A 19,437-nucleotide genomic window follows, 5' to 3' on the forward strand; every position below is an offset into this window, starting at 1 on the left:
AATCCTTGAGAAAGAAAATTAATAAGGAATCGAGACTTTTTTCAATCCTGATTTCAATTATTTCTCGTAGAGAAACTGATTGGAAGACATTAGTAACAATTTTTAATAGTGATTGAGTATATTCGAGATAGGAGTGTGATCCCAACTTACAAGTGATGAATACATGTGAGATAAGAATGTGACCTCTCAAAATGCGTTGCGATATAAACATGGTTGTTAATGGCATGATTGACCCCTCACCAGGTCACAGACGGTCCGGAAGCAGTCAATCGTTTGATTCGCATGAATAAAGCTCCGCTCTGACATTACACCTTTAGACTAACTGACTCTTACATAACGTTGATATCCTCAATTAATATGCTAGTCTATATAAGGAAAAATACATCCGAATACAGCAATTGCCATTGTTCTCTGTTGAAACTAAGACAACTATATTTCACTTTTGCATTTCGTTTCTTAGTTTATACAAGCGCTATGTAGCTCGACGTATTTGATTACTCACACGTCCATAACTGGCGAACAGGCAATTACTAGAACTTTAGTGATGGTAAGGGCCAACTTTTTACGGTGAAGCCCAACCAAATTTCTAATATGGACATGATAAGAGGTTTTTAATGTGCAACAGAATTATATAATTCATGTGATTTGGCGTGATTTATTGAAATATCAGATACCCCACTTAGCAAGACATACTTAGCTTCTGATTTTCACCTTGTCTTAAAATTACGTCTGTCTTATATCTCAAAACATATACAGAAATCATTATTGTTTAAATGTTCATGTGAACATGATATCTATAGAAAACCTGCTTCATCAACTGAAAGAATAATAGCAATATTATAATGTAGTTGTGGGAGGGGGAATTTCGGGCACCATTTACGTTGATCTGAGAATTCCTCGCCAGGCGGGATATGCACCCAAGCATGCATGTGCGCTGTTAGTGGCGTCTTGCACCTCGTGTTGGCTAAGGTTTTCTTGGCCAAGCTCAAGAATAGGTGTGTGTGTGTGTGTGTGTGTGTGATGGGTTAGGAGAAGAGCATGCAAGAGTGTGTTTGGCCTGATATTTTATGTTTTTAGTGTTCTTTGTAAACAACACTTAGATGTTGTTTAGCTTTTGTGTGTTCATGTTACTCTGCTGCCTGGTCGTGCAGTGGCATGTTGGTGAGAACATGGCAGGTTTGATTACATAATGCGCTCACTCCATCTGTATATGGTTAAAAATTGAAAGATTGAGAGAGAAACTTAACAAACAGAAAAACTATTAGGAAGTTATATGAATGAAAATAAAGGTAAATGAATTGTATTAAAAACCAGCGTATGGGAACTTTTTCAATATAGGCAAATATTATTATAATCCAACTACTTGTCTTCTACATCTAAGTTGAAAAATTTAAAATGGATGATGGAGTCTGATGAAGAACCACAAACAGAATATTAAGATATCAGGTCTTAGATATTCACCGCCTAAGTGAGGATTGGTTTTATACCCAGAGGGAGCCAGTGGCTTGGCATGGAAACCTGTCCCTAGCAGTTGACAGGTATCAGGTCATCCTCTTTCTGTTGTGATAAGGAAACGCTCGTTAGCAACTTATGAATAAAGACATGCTATAAGATTCTACGAAGCCACAGTTGCCTTACTTCAAAGGACTCTTAAAGTTTGCTGTAATTTGTTCTTATACGTAATTCTAACCTATGGTAAAAGTGACAGAAACCATTAACGTTGAACAAGTGATATGTGTGATTTAATTTGGCGCTTGAAATGTTTGTTACTGCCAAGCCATGTTGCAAAGGCCTTTAAGCCCAGCATGAACTGCTATATGAAGTTAAAACGTGATTACTAGGTTCTTAAGGACAAAATCACTCCCGAACCGAAATTCGTTTATCACTTTTCGTCCTCGCATCACAAGCAGACACGATATTAAATCTTCACTTTTAAAGTGGCTGTAAAAATAATGTTTATAAAGAAATAAGATTTGCGGCGATACATATCCAAATTCACATCTGAGATTACCGGTCAGTAAATTTAATCATAGTTTTGATCCAATTAATTATCCATGCTTTTCGTTGAGTAAATGATTCAGATTTCTAAAAAAAAAACATTAATTTCATTTTTTTTTCATTTCAGTCAAACAAGGGAAAAGTCCACTGTTCAGTACTATAAGAAAATCAGGGAACGTGATCAGACAGGTGATAACAACGGACATTTGTCACCTTTTTGAGACGAGGCAAAACAACGTCGGAGTTAAGCTTAATAAATAAGGTTCACATAATTTTTACACCCACCCCTCTCAACATCCTGAAATGATACCAAAGAGTCCGTTAATAAGAAAGATAAGGAGCAAACTCTAGTTCACATAATGTCTTTTGATGTTCTCCCTTAACCTATAAATCAAACTTTTGATGTTCTCCCTTAATCTATAAATCAAAACCACATCCAAAGTCTTTATCTAAGGATTGCGTCTTCAGGGTAAAAAATGTTCACAATTTTCGCTGAAAACTACACACTGCATTTCAAACTCCACCAGTGGGAGATGCATTGCAGAGAAAGGAAAATCCTGCAAGCCGCGACCGATCGCTTCTTGACGCCAAAGTTTCAACAGGTCCTACTTTTTCACCAACCGTGACGTAATACACACGAAATTGTCCAGAAAATCTTATCATCAAGTCATACAAAAACGAGGCGTGTTCCACAAATGAAAATACCGAAAAAAAACGATGGAAAAAAAATTAGAATTTGATCTATTTGCACATGGCTATTCACCAAATAACAGTATATCTGCACGGAGTTAAACTCACGTTGAATGAACGGCCTAGCTAGCGCTGCCAATGGGCTCGGTTCCAAACTGACTAGCAGTGGCGCTGTTCCGGCATGTTTCCTCGTCTACACCACGAGAGAGGCGACAGAAAAATAAATGCTGTGACCTAGATTACACATCTTTACCACACCAACACTCTGCCATGACAATTCCCTTGGGCCTAAACTTTACGTAAAAATACCTCGAGCAAAAGACTTCCTTTACCACACCAACACTCTGCCATGACAATTCCCTTGGGCCTAAACTTCACGTAAAAATACCTAGAGCAAAAGACTTCCTGTACCACACCAACACTCTGCCATGACAATTCCCTTGGGCCTAAACTTTACGTAAAAATACCTAGAGCAAAAGACTTCCTTTACCACACCAACACTCTGCCATGACAATTCCCTTGGGCCTAAACTTCACGTAAAAATACCTCGAGCAAAAGACTTCCATTTTAGGTCACACGAAAATCAACTTTACGAAGTCAATACGTACTGTGGCTTAGTGTCACTTGTGTTTCCTATGACCGACGACCAACAATGCGACACAACGCTAAACGTACGACGGTCATTGGCTACATACTTTTCCTTTACAGTAACTCAGCAAATCTCGAAGGTTAGGGAAGTAGCGGCAGGAAAGGCATTCCTCCGTTGTTCATAACTATATCTACAGGCCCCGTTAACTCATTTCATATCAAACCTTCCCAAAGTTCCATTTCACAGTATACACATACACGGACCTCAACGGTGTAGTGGTTAATATTTTCTAACTACGAATGAGTTTGGGTAACTTACGGCCAGCCCGAGGGCGGTGGCGCATAGGTTCGAATCTTTGACGTGGCATCAGCCCACTTCCAACCTAGGTGTTCATCCTTCCCACAGGGCTCTTCGATAAATGGATAGCAGGCTTAGGCTAGTGTATGCTTACAATCACAGGAGTAAATACATGATATATATATATATATATATATATATATATATATATATATATATATATATATATATATATATATATATATAATATATATATATATATTTATTTATTTATTTTTTTATTTTGCTTAGTCGCTGTCTCCCGCGTTTGCGAGGTAGCGCAAGGAAACAGACGAAAGAAATGGCCCAACCCACCCCCATACACAATGTATATACATACACGTCCACACACGCAAATATACATACCTATACATCTCAATGTACACATATATATACACACACAGGCATACACATATACCCATGCACACAATTCAGTCTGCCTTTATTCATTCCCATCGCCACCTCGCCACATATGGAATACCATCCCCCTCCCCCCTCATGTGTGCGAGGTAGCACTAGGAAAAGACAACAAAGGCCCCATTCGTTCACACTCAGTTTCTAGCTGTCACGCAATAATGCTCGAAACCACAGCTCCCTTTCCACATCCAGGCCACACACAACTTTCCATGGTTTACCCCAGACGCTTCACATGCCCTGATTCAACTGACAGCACGTCAACCCTGGTATACCACATCGATCCAATTCACTCTATTCCTTGCCTGCCTTTCACCCTCCTGCATGTTCAGGCCCCGATCACACAAAATCTTTTTCACTCCATCTTTCCACCTCCAATTTGGTCTCCCACTTCTCGTTCCCTCCACCTCCGACACATATATCCTCTTGGTCAATCTTTCCTCACTCATTCTCCCCATGTGCCCAAACCATTTCAAAACACCCTCTTCTGCTCTCTCAACCACGCTCTTTTTATTTCCATACATCTCTCTTACCCTTACATTACTTACTCGATCAAACCACCTCACACCACACATTGTCCTCAAACATCTCATTTCCAGCACATCCACCCTCCTGCGCACAACTCTATCCATAGCCCACGCCTCGCAACCATACAACATTGTTGGAACCACTATTCCTTCAAACATACCCATTTTTGCTTTCCGAGATAATGTTCTCGACTTCCACACATTCTTCAAGGCTCCCAGGATTTTCGCCCCCTCCCCCACCCTATGATTCACTTCCGCTTCCATGGTTCCATCCGCTGCCAGATCCACTCCCAGATATCTAAAACACTTTACTTCCTCCAGTTTTTCTCCATTCAAACTTACCTCCCAATTGACTTGACCCTCAACCCTACTGTACCTAATAACCTTGCTCTTATTCACATTTACTCTTAACTTTCTTCTTTCACACACTTTACCAAACTCAGTCACCAGCTTCTGCAGTTTCTCACATGAATCAGCCACCAGCGATGTGTCATCAGTGAACAACAACTGACTCACTTCCCAAGCTCTCTCATCCACAACAGACTTCATACTCGTCCCTCTTTCCAAAACTCTTGCATTCACCTCCCTAACAACCCCATCCATAAGCAAATTAAACAACCATGGAGACATCACACACCCCTGCCGCAAACCTACATTCACTGAGAACCAATCACTTTCCTCTCTTCCTACACGTACACATGCCTTACATCCTCGATAAAAACTTTTCACTGCTTCTAATAACTTGCCTCCCACACCATATATTCTTAATACCTTCCACAGAGCATCTCTATCAACTCTATCATATGCCTTCTCCAGATCCATAAATGCTACATACATTGTGTGGATCAGGTGTTTGCTTTGAAGAATGTATGTGAGAAATACTTAGAAAAGCAAATGGATTTGTATGTAGCATTTATGGATCTGGAGAAGGCATATGATAGAGTTGATAGAGATAGAAGGCGACTAAAAGGGAAGGGAGCGGGGGGCTGGAAATCTTCCCCTCTTATTATTTTTTTTTTTTTTTAATTTTCCAAAAGAAGTAACAGAGAAGGGGGCCAGGTGAGGATATTCCCTCAAAGGCCCAGTTCTCTGTTCTTAACGCTACCTCGCTAATGCGGGAAATGGCGAATAGTTTGAAAGAAAGAAATATATATATGGATCTGGAGAAGGCATATATATATATATATATATATGGAGAAAAACTGGAGGAAGTGAAGTGTTTTAGATATCTGGGAGTGGATCTGTCAGCGGATGGAACCATGGAAGCGGAAGTGGATCATAGGGTGGGGGAGGGGGCGAAAATTTTGGGAGCCTTGAAAAATGTGTGGAAGTCGAGAACATTATCTCGGAAAGCAAAAATGGGTATGTTTGAAGGAATAGTGGTTCCAGCAATGTTGTATGGTTGCGAGGCGTGGGCTATGGATAGAGATGTGCGAAGGAGGATGGATGTGCTGGAAATGAGATGTTTGAGGAAAATGTGTGGTGTGAGGTGGTTTGATCGAGTAAGTAACGTAAGGGTAAGAGAGATGTGTGGAAATATCAGAAGAGGGTGTTTTGAAATGGTTTGGGCACATGGAGAGAATGAGTGAGGAAAGATTGACCAAGGATATATGTGTCGGAGGTGGAGGGAACGAGGAGAAGAGGAGACCAAATTGGAGGTGGAAAGATGGAGTGAAAAAGATTTTGTGTGATCGGGGCCTGAACATGCAGGAAGGTGAAAGGAGGGCAAGGAATAGAGTGAATTGGAGCGATGTGGTATACAGGGGTTGACGTGCTGTCAGTGGATTGAATCAAGGCATGTGAAGCGTCTGGGGTAAACCATGGAAAGCTGTGTAGGTATGTATATTTGCGTGTGTGGACGTGTGTATGTACATGTGTATGGGGGGGGGCCATTTCTTTCGTCTGTTTCCTTGCGCTACCTCGCAAACGCGGGAGACAGCGACAAAGTATAAAAAAAAAAAAAAAAAAAAAAAAAAAAAAAAATAATATATATATATATATATAATATATATATATATAATATATATATATATATATATATATATGAATGATGATGAAAGAAGAATGTCATACCACAACACCTCTCTTTTCAACTTTTCCTCGATAGACTGTTATTCTCTTGGACTTCCGAAGTCCCATTTAGCTTGCCATTTACATAACATTATCATTTATTATGCTTATAAAATCAAGGTGAAGTATTACTCTTGTATAAATTGATAAATATAGCTCTTTTGGCTTCAGTATCTGCTATTTCACTATCAGTGCTACATGTCCAGGACACAAACTCCGACACACTTTTGAGTGTTCTCTTGCAATCAAATTCCAGTCATTTTGAACCATGGGTCGCATATAAGCATATCAAAATATAGTTTAGAGGGTATTCTGGTAACTGGTATATATTGCACATTTCTTTATTGGGGATCCCTCAATTAATATATAGTTCTGCAGTAAAAACAACTCTCATCTCTCTTACCTGTCTTGTCCATTGTTCACACTGAAGTGGAGTCAATAGTCTTGGGTTGTGACTCCTCCACTTTCTCCAGGTACAATACTGAACTATTCCTTATCAACAAGTACTTAAAATCCCAAACCATCTGGTTTCAAATATGGCAGTAAAACCCTTCACTGGCTGATACAGTATACACATAATACATAATATCTAAGAACAAATTCTTGTACATTTCAAGTGTTCTTTTCTTTCTTTTATACATGTTTGTTATGTCCCATGTGAACAGAGTAGCATCCAGAACAGATGACTTAGCACTTTTTGTGAGAACAATTGTGCTGAAGTGGGATCCCCTTATCTCAACCACACACTTTGTTAATAGGGCAAGGATCCATTGATTTAGAGGAATGAACTACTGCTCACATATTTTTTTTTCTAAATCTTAAATAGCTAGTTCATTTGTCAAAATCTAATCTTAAATAGCTAGTTAATTTGTCAAAATCTAATGTGAGCCAGGTTTCTCATAAGAAACATGTGATACATACTAAAATAAGCATAGCACCAAACTGCAGCTTGAAGTGCACCAATGCGCAAAGGTTAACAATCTGGAAAATATAGATACAAAAACCCATCCGAACAGGAAACGTAATACATCCTTACTCCAAAGGCAATATTCATTATGGATAACCCTGATGCAAAGCAGACTGGTACTTAAACTCATGACTAACTATATACCTTTCCCCAAACACATGTGTAATTCACAAATGCATGAATCATTTGAGACACTGAAAGGACAAGTCTTAGAAAATGTGATCAAAATATGAAATTCAACAGTAATCAGGTTATACAATAATAAACAACTTGAAAGTTGACTAATATATTTATCAATAATATATACACTCAATCACACACTGTATACCACAACCATACACAATGCAGACATGTGGGGCACTGCCAGGATGGGCTGTTTTGGCTATGCCATTCCAGACTAAAAATTTTGGATAACACATCTGCAAATATCTGATGGGGGTAATGGATGGCAGACTAGAAACTGGTGGGATTATGATATAGAGTTGGTTCAATCAATACCTTGGACATTTCACCAAATCAATTTTGATAATTCCTAAATATTGAATCATTTACACACATGAATCTAATAATGAAGTAAATTTCATATATTTTCATTCTTCCCAAGGTAAATCAAGAATATTCAACTGAATCAATAATCCAGCGTGTCTGTGTACGGTAAGTCCAATATATCTCTAATTCCCCTACAGGAGAAAACACCCGGCAGTGCCTGTGTGAGTATAAAGTTGGGGAAAAAAGGGGCAAAAAGAATTAAAATACCAAGTTGCAAACAAGTACATTCTTTTATGGGAAAACAATTATGTGATAGATCATGATGATTATATTCCAAAGAATATAATATCGTTATGGCCCAATGTCCCCCACATATTGTTTCTATACAAGACAGGCAGAATGCAGTTTCATTCTTTCACCGCTTTGTCAAAGACTGACAGTGTTGGATGACTGGCAAATGCACAAGCTGCATCACATGTATAAGGCCACATCTCTGAAGCATCAAATAAGTTCACAGTGCCTGAGAAATATGTCAGAAGTCAAATCTTGTCTGGCATTGGTAGATCCATATCATTAGATTAGCTTATTCAAAATATGTTTGTCTACATATATAGCTATATATGCATAGTGCTTGTGTACACACATTTTATATAATTGGTGTTGATGGGCTAATATATATATATATATATATATATATATATATATATATATATATATATATATATATATATATATATATATAGATAGATAGATTGATGTTGATTGGGCTCTGCCTGCAAGAGGTTACACCATAAGTGAAAAGTCACCTTTGCCGAGGCTGTACCATTGGACGTAAAGTCTCATCAAAGACCTTATCACTCCAAAGAAGTTTACATTTCCCTGAGAATATCACGGCCTTGGGTTGCTGGAGCCTTTAGAAAGGTCCTGGGTAACGGGATTCTTTCATAGAAATTGGTCCTGGGGTAACTATAAATAACAAAGTATATATCTATTTATTATTCATTTATTTACTTACTTATATTCATTCCTCACAACTTTCTATGAAAGTCCTGGTGTTATCCATGACATTTCCAAAAGCTCCTGTAGGGTAATGCTGCACTAATTCGTACAGCTGGGAAATGTAGACTCCTTTGGAATGAGAAATTCTCTGATGAGAGTTTAGTCCCAGTGATTCAACCTTTTCACTGGTAGTGTAACCTTAGGCAAGTGGAGTTTGGTAGCACATTATATATATATATATATATATATATATATATATATATATATATATATATATATATATATATATATATATATATATATCCCAGGACTCCCTTTATGGGGTTCTAACTGTTTCAAAACTGCACCTCAATTGCTGCAGGGAAAGGATGGATTCCTTTGGAGTAGGAAGTTATGTGATGAGAATATACTCCTTTAGGTTTATTCATAAAGATAAAACCACATCAAAGGTGACCTTCCAATTATGGTGGAACCACATGCAGGTGGAATATATATACATATATATCTTTTTTTATTATACTTTGTCGCTGTCTCCCGCATTAGCGAGGTAGCGCAAGGAAACAGACGAAAGAATGGCCCAATATTTTATTTATTTATTTATCTATTTTGCTTTGTCGCTGTCTCCCGCGCCTGCGAGGTAGCACAAGGAAACAGACGAAAGAAATGGCCCAACCCACCCCCACACACATGCACACACACACACGTCCACACACGCAAACATACACACCCACACATCCCAATGTACACACATATATACACACACAGACACACACATATACACACACATGCACACAATTCACACTGTCTGCCCCTACTCACCCCCATCGCCACCCCGCCACCCACGGAAAAACATATCCCTCCCCCCTCATGTGTGCAAGGCAGCACCAGGAAAATACAACAAAGGCCCCATTCGCTCACACTCAGTCTCCAGCTGTCATGCAATAATGCCCGAAACCACAGCTCCCTTTCCACATCCAGGCTCCACAGAACTTTCCATGGTTTACCCCAGATGCTTCACATGCCCTGATTCAACTGACAGCACGTCAACCCTGGTATACCACATCGATCCAATTCACTCTATTCCTTGCCTGCCTTTCACCCTCCTGCATGTTCAGGCCCCGATCACACACAAAATCTTTTTCACTCCATCTTTCCACCTCCAATTTGGTCTCCCACTTCTCGTTCCCTCCACCTCCGACACATATATCCTCTTGGTCAATCTTTCCTCACTCATTCTCCCCATGTGCCCAAACCATTTCAAAACACCCTCTTCTGCTCTCTCAACCACGCTCTTTTTATTTCCATACATCTCTCTTACCCTTACATTACTTACTCGATTAAACCACCTCACACCACACATTGTCCTCAAACATCTCATTTCCAGCACATCCACCCTCCTGCGCACAACTCTATCCATAGCCCACGCCTCGCAACCATACAACATTGTTGGAACTACTATTCCTTCAAACATACCCATTTTTGCTTTCCGAGATAATGTTCTCGACTTCCACACATTCTTCAAGGCTCCCAGGATTTTCGCCCCCTCCCCCACCCTATGATTCACTTCCGCTTCCATGGTTCCATCCGCTGCCAGATCCACTCCCAGATATCTAAAACACTTTACTTCCTCCAGTTTTTCTCCATTCAAACTTACCTCCCAATTGACTTGACCCTCAACCCTACTGTACCTAATAACCTTGCTCTTATTCACATTTACTCTTAACTTTCTTCTTTCACACACTTTACCAAACTCAGTCACCAGCTTCTGCAGTTTCTCACATGAATCAGCCACCAGCGATGTGTCATCAGTGAACAACAACTGACTCACTTCCCAAGCTCTCTCATCCACAACAGACTTCATACTCGTCCCTCTTTCCAAAACTCTTGCATTCACCTCCCTAACAACCCCATCCATAAGCAAATTAAACAACCATGGAGACATCACACACCCCTGCCGCAAACCTACATTCACTGAGAACCAATCACTTTCCTCTCTTCCTACACGTACACATGCCTTACATCCTCGATAAAAACTTTTCACTGCTTCTAATAACTTGCCTCCCACACCATATATTCTTAATACCTTCCACAGAGCATCTCTATCAACTCTATCATATGCCTTCTCCAGATCCATAAATGCTACATACATTGTGTGGATCAGGTGTTTGCTTTGAAGAATGTATGTGAGAAATACTTAGAAAAGCAAATGGATTTGTATGTAGCATTTATGGATCTGGAGAAGGCATATGATAGAGTTGATAGAGATAGAAGGCGACTAAAAGGGAAGGGAGCGGGGGGCTGGAAATCTTCCCCTCTTATTATTTTTCTTTTTTTTTAAATTTTCCAAAAGAAGTAACAGAGAAGGGGGCCAGGTGAGGATATTCCCTCAAAGGCCCAGTTCTCTGTTCTTAACGCTACCTCGCTAATGCGGGAAATGGCGAATAGTTTGAAAGAAAGAAATATATATATGGATCTGGAGAAGGCATATATATATATATATATATATGGAGAAAAACTGGAGGAAGTGAAGTGTTTTAGATATCTGGGAGTGGATCTGTCAGCGGATGGAACCATGGAAGCGGAAGTGGATCATAGGGTGGGGGAGGGGGCGAAAATTTTGGGAGCCTTGAAAAATGTGTGGAAGTCGAGAACATTATCTCGGAAAGCAAAAATGGGTATGTTTGAAGGAATAGTGGTTCCAGCAATGTTGTATGGTTGCGAGGCGTGGGCTATGGATAGAGATGTGCGAAGGAGGATGGATGTGCTGGAAATGAGATGTTTGAGGAAAATGTGTGGTGTGAGGTGGTTTGATCGAGTAAGTAACGTAAGGGTAAGAGAGATGTGTGGAAATAAAAAGAGCGTGGTTGAGAGAGCAGAAGAGGGTGTTTTGAAATGGTTTGGGCACATGGAGAGAATGAGTGAGGAAAGATTGACCAAGAGGATATATGTGTCGGAGGTGGAGGGAACGAGGAGAAGGGGAGACCAAATTGGAGGTGGAAAGATGGAGTGAAAAAGATTTTGTGTGATCGGGGCCTGAACATGCAGGAAGGTGAAAGGAGGGCAAGGAATAGAGTGAATTGGAGCGATGTGGTATACAGGGGTTGACGTGCTGTCAGTGGATTGAATCAAGGCATGTGAAGCGTCTGGGGTAAACCATGGAAAGCTGTGTAGGTATGTATATTTGCGTGTGTGGACGTGTGTATGTATATGTGTATGGGGGGGGGGCCATTTCTTTCGTCTGTTTCCTTGCGCTACCTCGCAAACGCGGGAGACAGCGACAAAGTATAAAAAAAAAAAAAAAAAAAAAAAAAAAAAAAAAAAATATATATATATATATATATATATATATATATATATATATATATATATATATATATATATATATGAATGATGATGAAAGAAGAATGTCATACCACAACACCTCTCTTTTCAACTTTTCCTCGATAGACTGTTATTCTCTTGGACTTCCGAAGTCCCATTTAGCTTGCCATTTACATAACATTATCATTTATTATGCTTATAAAATCAAGGTGAAGTATTACTCTTGTATAAATTGATAAATATAGCTCTTTTGGCTTCAGTATCTGCTATTTCACTATCAGTGCTACATGTCCAGGACACAAACTCCGACACACTTTTGAGTGTTCTCTTGCAATCAAATTCCAGTCATTTTGAACCATGGGTCGCATATAAGCATATCAAAATATAGTTTAGAGGGTATTCTGGTAACTGGTATATATTGCACATTTCTTTATTGGGGATCCCTCAATTAATATATAGTTCTGCAGTAAAAACAACTCTCATCTCTCTTACCTGTCTTGTCCATTGTTCACACTGAAGTGGAGTCAATAGTCTTGGGTTGTGACTCCTCCACTTTCTCCAGGTACAATACTGAACTATTCCTTATCAACAAGTACTTAAAATCCCAAACCATCTGGTTTCAAATATTGCAGTAAAACCCTTCACTGACTGATACAGTATACACATAATACATAATATCTAAGAACAAATTCTTGTACATTTCAAGTGTTCTTTTCTTTCTTTTATACATGTTTGTTATGTCCCATGTGAACAGAGTAGCATCCAGAACAGATGACTTAGCACTTTTTGTGAGAACAATTGTGCTGAAGTGGGATCCCCTTATCTCAACCACACACTTTGTTAATAGGGCAAGGATCCATTGATTTAGAGGAATGAACTACTGCTCACATATTTTTTTTCCTAAATCTTAAATAGCTAGTTCATTTGTCAAAATCTAATCTTAAATAGCTAGTTAATTTGTCAAAATCTAATGTGAGCCAGGTTTCTCATAAGAAACATGTGATACATACTAAAATAAGCATAGCACCAAACTGCAGCTTGAAGTGCACCAATGCGCAAAGGTTAACAATCTGGAAAATATAGATACAAAAACCCATCCGAACAGGAAACGTAATACATCCTTACTCCAAAGGCAATATTCATTATGGATAACCCTGATGCAAAGCAGACTGGTACTTAAACTCATGACTAACCATATACCTTTCCCCAAACACATGTGTAATTCACAAATGCATGAATCATTTGAGACACTGAAAGGACAAGTCTTAGAAAATGTGATCAAAATATGAAATTCAACAGTAATCAGGTTATACAATAATAAACAACTTGAAAGTTGACTAATATATTTATCAATAATATATACACTCAATCACACACTGTATACCACAACCATACACAATGCAGACATGTGGGGCACTGCCAGGATGGGCTGTTTTGGCTATGCCATTCCAGACTAAAAATTTTGGATAACACATCTGCAAATATCTGATGGGGGTAATGGATGGCAGACTAGAAACTGGTGGGATTATGATATAGAGTTGGTTCAATCAATACCTTGGACATTTCACCAAATCAATTTTGATAATTCCTAAATATTGAATCATTTACACACATGAATCTAATAATGAAGTAAATTTCATATATTTTCATTCTTCCCAAGGTAAATCAAGAATATTCAACTGAATCAATAATCCAGCGTGTCTGTGTACGGTAAGTCCAATATATCTCTAATTCCCCTACAGGAGAAAACACCCGGCAGTGCCTGTGTGAGTATAAAGTTGGGGAAAAAAGGGGCAAAAAGAATTAAAATACCAAGTTGCAAACAAGTACATTCTTTTATGGGAAAACAATTATGTGATAGATCATGATGATTATATTCCAAAGAATATAATATCGTTATGGCCCAATGTCCCCCACATATTGTTTCTATACAAGACAGGCAGAATGCAGTTTCATTCTTTCACCGCTTTGTCAAAGACTGACAGTGTTGGATGACTGGCAAATGCACAAGCTGCATCACATGTATAAGGCCACATCTCTGAAGCATCAAATAAGTTCACAGTGCCTGAGAAATATGTCAGAAGTCAAATCTTGTCTGGCATTGGTAGATCCATATCATTAGATTAGCTTATTCAAAATATGTTTGTCTACATATATAGCTATATATGCATAGTGCTTGTGTACACACATTTTATATAATTGGTGTTGATGGGCTAATATATATATATATATATATATATATATATATATATATATATATATATATATATATATATATATATATAGATAGATAGATTGATGTTGATTGGGCTCTGCCTGCAAGAGGTTACACCATAAGTGAAAAGTCACCTTTGCTGAGGCTGTACCATTGGACGTAAAGTCTCATCAAAGACCTTATCACTCCAAAGAAGTTTACATTTCCCTGAGAATATCACGGCCTTGGGTTGCTGGAGCCTTTAGAAAGGTCCTGGGTAACGGGATTCTTTCATAGAAATTGGTCCTGGGGTAACTATAAATAACAAAGTATATATCTATTTATTATTCATTTATTTACTTACTTATATTCATTCCTCACAACTTTCTATGAAAGTCCTGGTGTTATCCATGACATTTCCAAAAGCTCCTGTAGGGTAATGCTGCACTAATTCGTACAGCTGGGAAATGTAGACTCCTTTGGAATGAGAAATTCTCTGATGAGAGTTTAGTCCCAGTGATTCAACCTTTTCACTGGTAGTGTAACCTTAGGCAAGTGGAGTTTGGTAGCACATTATATATATATATATATATATATATATATATATATATATATATATATATATATATATATATATATATATATCCCAGGACTCCCTTTATGGGGTTCTAACTGTTTCAAAACTGCACCTCAATTGCTGCAGGGAAAGGATGGATTCCTTTGGAGTAGGAAGTTATGTGATGAGAATATACTCCTTTAGGTTTATTCATAAAGATAAAACCACATCAAAGGTGACCTTCCAATTATGGTGGAACCACATGCAGGTGGAATATATATACATATATATCTTTTTTTATTATACTTTGTCGCTGTCTCCCGCATTAGCGAGGTAGCGCAAGGAAACAGACGAAAGAATGGCCCAATATTTTATTTATTTATTTATCTATTTTGCTTTGTCGCTGTTTCCCGCGCCTGCGAGGTAGCACAAGGAAACAGACGAAAGAAATGGCCCAACCCACCCCCACACACATGCACACACACACACGTCCACACACGCAAACATACACACCCACACATCCCAATGTACACACATATATACACACACAGACACACACATATACACACACATGCACACAATTCACACTGTCTGCCCCTACTCACCCCCATCGCCACCCCGCCACCCACGGAAAAACATATCCCTCCCCCCTCATGTGTGCAAGGCAGCACCAGGAAAATACAACAAAGGCCCTATTCGCTCACACTCAGTCTCCAGCTGTCATGCAATAATGCCCGAAACCACAGCTCCCTTTCCACATCCAGGCTCCACAGAACTTTCCATGGTTTACCCCAGACGCTTCACATGCCCTGATTCAATCCATTGACGGCACCTCCACCCTGGTATACCACATCGATCCAATTCACTCTATTCCTTGCCTGCCTTTCACCCTCCTGCATGTTCAGGCCCCGATCACTTAAAATCTTTTTCACTCCATCTTTCCATCTCCAATTTGGTCTCCTACTTCTCATTCCCTCCACCTCTGACACATATATCCTCTTCGTCAATCTTTCCTCACTCATTCTCTCCATGTGCCCAAACCATTTCAAAACACCCTCTTCTGCTCTCTCAACCACGCTCTTTTTATTTCCACACATCTCTCTTACCCTATCATTACTTACTCGATCAAACCATATTGTCCTCAAACATCTCATTTCCAGCACATCCACCCTCCTGTGCACAACTCTATCCATAGCCCACGCCTCGCAACCATACAACATTGTTGGAACTACTATATATACCTATTTATTATACTTTGTCGCTGTCTCCCGCGTAAGCGAGGTAGCACAAGGAAACAGATGAAAGAATGTCCCAAACCCAGCAACATACACATGTACATACATACACGCCCACACACTCACATATACATACCTATACATTTCAACGTATACATACATATACATACACAAACATATGCTTTCATCCATTCCTGTTGCCCTGGGGATAAGGGAAAAAGTAAACTTCCCACACACTTCTTGCGTGTAGAAGGTGACTAAAGGGGATGGGAGGGGGGGGGGGGCTAAAACCCTCCCTTCCTTGTATTTTAACTTTCTAAAAGGGGAAACACATATATAAACTTGTACATATTCATACTTGCTTGCCTTCATCCATTCCTGTCGCTAGCCTGCCCCACAGGAAACAGCATCGTTACCCCCTGCATCAGCGAGGTAGCGTTTATGTATATATACATGTATATGAGTGGAGGGGCCATTCTTCGTCTGTTTCCTGGTACTACCTCACTGATGCAAGGAACAGTGATTATGTATAATAATAAAAATAATAATAATGATAATAATAATAATAATAATAATAATAATAATGATAATAATAATAATATGTTACTGGATTCTGCTCCCTCTTGGTTACAATGAAAGTGAAAAGTCACCGTTAACGAGGCTGTATCATCCTAAGTTGATGAAAAATACAGTTTCCTCAATGAATGTTTTACTCCAAAGGAGTTCTTTTTGTCCCTGTTACTTCTAATAGCTCAGCCTTAGACTGCAAGAGCCCCTGGAAAAAGGGGCCTGGGCTAATCATATATATAATATATATATAAAATGTTTTTCTAGTAGGCACAACACCAGTCTATACCCAGTGATCTCTGTAACATACAGAAATAAGCCAGAGAACAAGAGAGCTGTACCTCTTACTAATAACCTCTATACCACATTCCCAACGTGAATCAACTAAAAATGGAAACAATATATTCACAAAGCACTCCCCACCTCCCATCCCTAGAAATCATAAATATGAAGAGGAGTGAATACTATTTCATATCATAATGGTGGGATCAAATTCATCTACATTCTTATGGTTTAAATGCCATTCAAATAGTGGATACGAAAAGTTCCATGCATTTCAAGCTGTGAATGTCATAGAATAACTAGTTGTATCACAGCTTAGGATGATGACTGTGAAGCCTTGCCAGTGTCCTAGACTAGGGGTTTACTGATGTGCGGTGAGAGTAATGACTCCTGATTCTTTTCAACTGTTTTGTGATTTATAAATCTGTTTTAACTATGCAATTACAACAAAGCGTTCATCCAAAAGGAGCTCAGAATATTCAACAAGACAAATGTCTCAGGATTCTGAAATGTAAAACTTTTGTTGGGTGGGTGGGGGGATCTTTGTTTGGTAGTTTGCTAATATGGAGAGAATACAGTATTTGATAAATAATCAAAATAAAAGAAGTGGACGCTAAGGCAAAGAGGCAAGTCTATATTTCCTTAAATAATGCTCACTTGTGAAAGTATTGAGTTTTCACCAGCTATTTGAATATTACTGAGACTCACAGCTGTAATATCTCTTCAGCACCATATTTCTACCACCCACTCTTTGAAATTACCAGCTATTAAATTGTGATACCCAACATTGTAAAAGGAAATAATTGTGGCTCACTGTGGATTTAGAATGCCTTCTTCAGTTTTGTAATCCATACTGGTTACATTACAATGTTTTAATTAGTTAACGATTCCAAGAAAATAAGATAAATGTGTACAAATATTTCTGATTCTGGAGGAAATAACATCAGAAGTTTCATTAAATTCACTGCTAGTGGAAGGGGGCATTCAATCTTTAAAATCACAGAGTTAGGCATCACCTTGGTAGCAATGCTGTTTCCTGTGGGGCAAGGTAGTGCCAGGAATGGATGAAGGCAAGCAAGTATGAATATGTACATGTGTATATATGGATATTTCTATGTATATGTATGTATATGTACACGCATGGGGGTTTATGTATATATACGCATATAGGGGTGGATGGGCCATTCTTCGTCTGTTTCCTGGCACTACCTTGCTGACGCGGGAAACAGTGATCAAGTATAATATATAAATATATATATATATATATATATATATATATATATATATATATATATATATACTTCTAACAAAGTGTATGCAGTTCCAGTAAAACTTGAGATGCCAGTTTGGATATGTAATTTCCATTAGATGAAAAATGAATAACAAAATACTTCTCATGAATAAAACTGAAAGGATTCTGCTCTGAATCAATGCAATGAGAAAGAAGTCATTTAACCCCACCAGAAGCATTTCAATGAAGTTTCATCACACTGATGTTAATATTATGAATTATGTTATAAGCAATGTAATTTCCTCTTCTTTTCCAATAAATACCAGTTTTTAAGATATCATCATCATGTTAATTTGCATACACTAGTACTTTTCCTTAATGCACAAACCTGGGAACTATGAAACATCATATTCAGCTCAAACAAATGACTTTAGTGTATTAAAAATTAAAAGACTTGCATAAATATAATATGCTAATGAATTCTTTTGAATAGTATTCCTTCCCAATAGAAAGAATTTTAAAAATATGAACACTCCTTCAGCTGTGATGCTTCGATAGCCTCTTCATGAGTCACATTCAAGTGCAAGTGCAATTATGAAAATAAAATAAACTTTAACCCCTGGACAAATTGCTCAGGATAAAAGGAGACAATTAACTCATTCTGCACTTGAGGTATGACAGCAAACATAAAATGCAGTCCATATAATGGGATAGCAAGCTTATAAATTTTTTTACAAAGTGCATATAAGATTTTAGAGTACCTGTTTTCTACACTGAGTGATATATACTGTACACTGATATACAGTGCTTCTTCGCTTATGGTGAAATACATAAAAATTGCTTATATTATACAAATGAAGTACTTCTGAAACAAGACAAAATGAGAGGCATTACATCATTGAAGTGACTTACAAGACTGTGATATAAAATTTCTATGTAAGAGCTACTCAAGGAGATAGTTCAACACATTCA

This window comes from Panulirus ornatus, chromosome 15 (assembly GCF_036320965.1).
Source record: "Panulirus ornatus isolate Po-2019 chromosome 15, ASM3632096v1, whole genome shotgun sequence".
Lineage (NCBI taxonomy): Eukaryota > Metazoa > Arthropoda > Malacostraca > Decapoda > Palinuridae > Panulirus > Panulirus ornatus.